This window comes from Clinocottus analis, unplaced genomic scaffold (assembly GCF_023055335.1).
Source record: "Clinocottus analis isolate CAN_PGR_092001 unplaced genomic scaffold, fCliAna1.0.p SCAF_23, whole genome shotgun sequence".
In the NCBI taxonomy this organism is placed as follows: Eukaryota; Metazoa; Chordata; class Actinopteri; order Perciformes; family Cottidae; genus Clinocottus; species Clinocottus analis.
The window spans coordinates 5612092-5619565 of NW_027175965.1; positions in this window are offsets into that span (position 1 = coordinate 5612092).

Here is a 7474-nt window from a genome sequence, read left to right on the forward strand (position 1 = left end):
CTATCGCTTTTTTCCTCCCATTTGCGTTTCATAACTTCAGAAAGAGCCATCTTGTTTCATTTAAGTTAATTTCCTACAATTTAGCATTCATTTTCCTTTGTGTTGTCCAGAGAAGAATGCAGTCAGTGTGTAAATCCACCAGAAGGCACTTCACAGAACATGCGGGGCACAGATAATAGCTGGAAGCCTTTATCCAGTGTTGCTTTTTTCTTTTCTTTTACTCAAACCACAGGCTACTCATTGAGAGAAAAGTGTTCACAGATCTTAAATTGATCAATTTCCAGATCTTCTTTCTATTTAATTCACGTTTGGACTTGGTCACTGTCTTCGTGTTGTTTGGCTTTCAGTTTAAACATGCACGTGATTGTGACTGGATGCCAGTGTTGTGATTGAAAATCTTCCAATTTTGCTGTTGATTTTCTTTTTGCTTTTACTTTAACGGGTACACCATTATCTCTCTAATATCTATTGCGTCCACACAGCTCTCAACATGGCGTCGGGGGCCGGACGCTAATTGTGCTAACAGCGAAACAAACAAGAGCAACAGTGCTGACAGAGCTAACAGTGTTAACCTGGGGGAGAACCAAACGTGGACAATGCGTTTCCAACAGGATTCACCATTGTTGGTTGCAGAGCGACGGTCATTAGTTATCCATACGCAGGATTCATGCACTAAAATGTACGCGCGATTGACCCGGTCATGTAAACAAAGCAAAGAGAAGCTTTGATTACAACACGCACATAGAGAGCAACAATTACTCCAATATATCGCTACATAACAAATAGCTATTTGCTACTATATCAATGTTCTGAAGGCCACATTTTTAAAAAGAGCCTAACTTTCCTTAACATTTTTCTCTAAAAGTAAGAATATTGCTAGTGATATTCTCACCGTATTCAAATAAGCATATTGCCCAAAGTATCCAGCTGTTCCTGTAAAAGTTCTTTCAAAACCAGTTGGGTAACCTGAAAAATGTGTTGTTATCAAGCCAAAAGTAAAACATATTACTGAAGTTATTTTTGACACGATTCACACATTTTATTAGATAAGATTAGCTGGATGTTGTTCATATCAAAAGTGCTCAGTTCCATAAGCAGAAGATAAGATGATGATAAGGATAATTAGAAGTTATTTTGGGGACATGTATTCCATCTGTTTATAGACTTTATTACATAATACAACCACAGCTGACACAGCCACAGTCTTGGCCAGTGTAATGTTTGGGTTTCCATGAAGTCCTGTGTCCAGCAGAGCTAGTCAACTCAAAACAGTCTGGTAGTCATGATGTGATGACCTCAGGGCTATCTCCGTCTAGACTGCTTGGATACATCTTTTAATTTCAGGTTAGCAACAGGACACGTTCCCAGATATTCATGCTGTTTTAATCACTCTTGTACAAAACATCTATTCATCTTTCCATGTAACGGATAAAGACACGTTGTCGGGTGTCCTACTGGGCCACAAGCGCTGAGCAATCTATTAACAAGTTAATATCACCGCTGCGTCTCATTGGCAAACATTTTGGGGTAAAATCAAAATTAAATCAGAACCACTAGGGATCCCAGTCTGGTCTTTGTTTCTGTCAATAACTAAAAACTACAAGACCAAACTAACATGCTCCAGTTAAGTCTTCATATTTTAAAAAAAAAAGAAGCGTAATAATTCAGATTTTCAGACATGTAATAATAGAAACACAATACCTGTAGGCTCTCAGCTCGAAGCCAATTCGTGACTGAAGAAGTGAAAATGATGTCCTGAATATATTGTTTCCTTTTTTGTTTTTTACCGTGAGTTAAAACAGCTGCGAATCCTTAGCAAACAAAACTGAAACAGGAGCATTTGTTGAGAACTATTTATATTTTTACATATCTGATGCTCTAGTAGTGAGTATTTACGGCAGCAGAACTGTGGATGTGACTTAAAATAAACTATACTATGATGGTACGATGGCAATGAAGAAACATGTCACCCAGTGCAACAGAGTGACCTGTTTTTAGTAGTTTTTTGATCATTGAAGTGATTATCAGTACATTAATACATTTTAGTTAGATCAGTTGTTTTTTTTGTATTTTTGTCTTTTCAAAGGATTTGTACGTTGCTTGAGTATTTACATTTTATACACATTTTGTATTTCAATACTTTTAAGTATACATTTCTAAATTAGTCACTTGTACCAGAATTGATTCATTCTGGTACAAGTAGGCTCTGCTTTTAAGCTCGACATTGCACGCAGAAAGGACTTCAATTTACCATTAACAATGATTTGATATTAACATAAAATAGTACATTTCCCCTCTTAGTAGGGCTTTTAAAGCAGGACTTTTACTAGAGTACTTTAACATGGTCAGGCTTTCCCACTGGATGTCTCTGATATGGGTCATTGAGAAAACATGAAAAACATATGAATGGAGTTCTTTCAGCCACTTAACTCACACTGTTAAACCTTTGGGTTCTTAATCTCATGTCTTTTTTAATCCAATAAATGACCTAAGACTTTGCTCTGTAATGTCTATGTCATACTGCTTGTAGCCTGGACAGCATGCACATATGAGGTAATGACGATGAAGTCCTTTGCTGCGAGCCAGACACATTAAAGGCGGCTTGTAGCCCTGATAGTGAACACATGAGGTAGTGGTGATTGCCCATCTGTGTCGAGGCTCTGTGTTCTGGCTAACAGGTGACATTGCTTTGCTCCAGTGGACGGAAGGGCTGCAGGGCAGGAAGTCATGGCTATTTTTCGCCTTGGTGACACGAGGCAGCTGATGGATAGGGAAGTGTCTGAGCATAAACTAGTCCTGACATGCAGGGGACAAAAGGGCAATGCCACCCATGGGTTGCTGGTAAAAGAAACGCAGAGTGGAAACTTACTGAAACATGACCTCATTGCTTTCCTTTTTTTCCTATCCCTTTATAGAAGCTATAATCAATATTCTTGATGGCATGTGCATGTGAAAGGTGGTGTTGTTCTGACAAACTAACAGATAAGTATCACTGTCGTTCCCCTGAGCGCTACAAGGCAGTTTAGCACCTTTCAGTACTTTCTTGTTGTTTTGAGTTTGTTTATTATAAAAGGCGCTCTTCACTATCAATGCATTACCAAACAATGAGCAGTCAACTTAGCAACTAGCTGAAGAAAAAAGTGAAGGATTTAAGGGCTGGAGTTGGTGGAGACAAAACAAAAAACATCATCTACATAAATAATGTGGCTCCGAATATGCTGAATATGCATGTCAACGTAACAATCTCGTGAGTATTTTGTATGTAAAATGTGCCTTCTTTTATGAGTTTGAGACACGCAGCAGATAAAAGTGATACAGTACATTATTTGAAAGGATGAACCATTTAAAAAAAAAGTTGTATGGCCAAGCCAGCCAGTAAGTCGTCACACTTTTTGGCTCTGATGTTGAACGCTGTCTGCTTCTTGTTCGTGTCTTCTTCTTTTCCTCCTTTGGGTTGTTACTGTGGGAACCAGGGAGCACAGTGGGTCCTCTTCTCCTGCAGCAGTAAAGGCCTGTTATCAACCTCTGAAACTGGCAACAATTTTCCGTGCAGTTGTTTCTCATCTTCAGCAGAACACATTGTGTTTGTGTGTTGGCTCTCCCAAGAAATAACTAGTAAATCTGTTTTTCATTTGTTGTGCGTTTGAAGTTTTGAGTGAATACACTTGGCCTTCTCAATGCGTCTGCACAGCAGCAGTTTGATGCACAGGTAAGGAGAAGAGTGCAGGAAGTCTAAAGAGAGGAGGAAGAGCTTGCGTTTCACTTAAATGGCCTCACAGGGGCTGTCTGCAGATATTAATCTTCAAAACATGCACACATGTAAAAGGCATAAACCCAGTCTCAGGAAAAAAACAATCTGGATGTTTTCCAATGTCCTCTTTCTCGGAGCACTCCACTCTAAAAACATGTGCCAGATAGTATTTTAAACATTCAGAATGTTAGTTTGAATCCATTTGGAGTAGCAGATGTGGATTGTGCACTCAGCGAAAACTGTATTAAAAATAGCTTTCTTTCCCATGATAATCTGAACTTTTTTGGCCCTTACACTGGCATTATGGCTAAGTAGGCTAAGTCGAAACTCAAGAGACTTTCTAAAGCCAAGAAAGAGGAGTTCAAGAGGCCAGGGATGCCTCTGTTTTCCAAGCTCACGTGGGAAAAAAACCTGGTGGTCCATTTTCACAGAGCCACCATGCTCAAGTCCGGTGTTGTGACAGGTGCCTGCGATACGGCTCCTTAGCACCTTCAAAAACATCCTAATCTCTCCTTTTGAATCCATGCACTGATAAGACAGATATGACAACTCCACTTGTCCCATGAACGTTGTTTTTCAGTGGAAAAAGGGAGGGGGAAATGATAGTTTACCTTCTCCAGAACGAACCCTCTGCTAAAAGCCATAATTAAATGAAGAATGATGGTCGACTGAGAGTGATGGGCGGGGGTTGACCTGAACATTTTAACTGCATTTGTGGTAAGAGCAGACATGTGACATGTTTATATCCCGGAGAGGCGTCAGTGAGCTGGTGTAAAGTCTTTTCTGGGTCGGACACTGAAGCCCTGTGTCTCGGCTGCCATTACCACCAGGGTCTCAGTTGAGCTGCACGTCACTACTGTCTGCACTCCTAGCACCTGTGTGAGCTCTATTGGAACTACACACTGCTCTCCAAGTATCTCAGTATATGAAGTGTACATTGCATTTCAAATACTTCCAAATATTGTGAAATGTGCGGTTCCCACAAATTAGTCACAGTAACCATTTGGCTGAGGAAGCATTCCCCGAGTCATAAACCCATTTCAGTCCATGCTGAGTAAGACTTTCCCTGTTAGCTAGGGCAGCACATGTGCTTGTCACGTGCCCTGAAAACCAGACTGAGCTTAAAGGAACAGTTTCTTCCTTGCTGGTAATTAGATGAGTAGATTGAGTGAATTCTGTACCGTAAATAGGAAGTTACTACCTCGCTAACCTAGCTTAGCATAAAGACAGAACAGCTTTTTCCTGGTTGTGTCCAAAGGTTATGAAATCCAACGACCAGCCCCTTTGAAAGAGCACACATGAACACGTCAAATCTTCTTTGTTTTATCTGTACAAAAACAACAAAGCAAATTAAATTACACACATAAATTGGCCAGATTCTGCTCACAGCTCTGTACAGGCATGAGATTACAGCAAATAATTCTCATCTAACTCTTGCCAATAAAATAAAAAGGAATGAATGCATTCATCCAACGAGCTCATACTGCTTATTACTCGTGTTTGGTGTAATTCCTCGTTGCTTTAATGGTTACAGTGAAATCATCGGGAGAGATGAAAGGATATCTGCGGCACACACAGGCCGTGCTTGAGGATTCATGAGATTTCCAAACACAACAATGATTTTCTTTGTGATCTTCTGAATCTCTCGCAAGGCTGTTCAACACTTTATCCCAGCGTAAAGATTATCGTCATCAACGCTGGCTTCACTTTACATGGAAAATATATGGGATCAGGTCTAAATTACCCGCAGCCTAATGGTATCACTGGAGATAAGAAGGAACATGCCTTTCAAGCCATTCTCTCAACCCTCTCAAGAAATGAAAAGGGATTTTTTTTTTTTTGTATGAGGAACATTGTAGTAAGCAAGCATAAAGCCACTCTCTGTTCCACAGCCAACTCCTCAGAGAATTCAAGCCAGACAGAGGATCAGCTCCAGAGATGAAAGTGAGGTCAAGGTGGCTTTTTTCTCCTCCTCCCAAGGCTTCTCCTCTTCTCTCTTCTCCCTTCATCCCAAACTGAGAGCAGACAGAATTCAAATTATATAATCAGGCTCTCTCTCTCTCTCTCTCTCTCTCTCTCTCTCTCTCTCTCTCTCTCTCTCTCTCTCTCTCTCTCTCTCTCTCTCTATCTCTCTCTCTCTGTCTCTCTGCTTATATATATATATATGTCTTCTTAGAACAACTCGCGTGAAGCAAAACGCTAACTATTCCTTTAACCATGTCGCTCAGATTTAGTGAATTGAGTGGATTGACTTCCCGTTTGTTCAATAGATAGAACTTATTGAGAATTAGCTCTTGAAGCACTTTTCCTTACATATTTAATATTTCTTCTACCAGGTTCCTAAGACGGTCTCGTCATCCCCTTGTAGCTATAACTGTGACAGGCTTATCATTAGAACTCTTCTTCTAAGAAACATGGTTTTCAAACTCATCTTTCTTATTTCTCCAGAGGCTCTGTAATCACGACAGAATCAGTGCTCTATCTTTTCATGTTCACACAGGACAAGGTCAGAGAAGCACGGCAAGATTTATCTGCCTTTGGGTGTCAGTTTGCCGACGTTAATGTTGCCTTGCCACCACTCCACAGACATCCATCATGTTTGCAGCGTCACCATGCTGCATTGCGGCAACAGATGTGATATGTATCTCCTTTGGAAAGCAAACGCTTCAGCTTTTTGTTTAAAATCAGTTAACCGTTTCTAAATATAACTAAGAAAGAGTTAAACACCCTCACTGACATGGGCATTCTCCCCTAAAAAAATGAAAGCTTAAGGGTCACTTCCCTTCAAATTTCCTCTGAACGTATCTGTTTCATTTGCAAAGTCCTCTGTCTCCCTTTGTCCCCTTCAGTGAGATGGATAGGAAACCCATCAGCATACTTTGGGATGAAGTTCTGATTTAACAACAGGTGTTTTTAGAGATGAAGCAGGAGTGAGACATACATCCACAGTATGAAGACATTTCTTACATCTTACTCAGCACATTTTCTTTTCTTTTCCTGTTCTCCTTTTCCTGCCAGGCATCTTGTTTCTTTCTTGGCTCCAGTCAGATTCCAGTACAGGCATTGCACTCATTTCCCAAGCACTGTTGATTGAGGATGTCGAGGAAACCATCCATTATTTAACATTCATGTTGATCGTGAGTAATTTATGATCGTGGAAGATGTGAGTTTGGCCGCATTTGAAAGACAGACGGACTTGTTTTTGTAGGTTTAGTTGACTTCTGCTCGACATGTGCGAAACTAATTACACACACAAACCCCTGTGTTTATGCAGGCAAACAGTCGGAAGTGAAAGAAAGAGCACTTTCTGGCGACTTCCTGACAATAGAGCTACAATATAAACGAGGTTTACACATAATGAATGACAAAAGACCTCTGGGAAATTGTTCAGATGAACCATCAGCCATGCAAAGGTTTCAAGGGCCGTGGCTGTAAAATGTGCTGAGTGCGCACAGGGTTTGACGACGAAAATAAAAAGCCAAACACGAGGCAACACCTCACTGTGCGGCGTGTGCGTTCCCCCTCCGTGCCCTCTCTCCGCCCCGCACGACCCGCGAAGGCGACTTTCGCTTTCTCTGCACACTTCCAAGCTTCCTCACAGCCCAAACTCCCCCTTCGCCCTGGACTCCCCTGGCCCCTCTCTTCTCCCTGCTTTCCCATGGTCCCTGAAGCGCCACAAACCACCTCGCTGCATACACACACACACACACACACACACACACA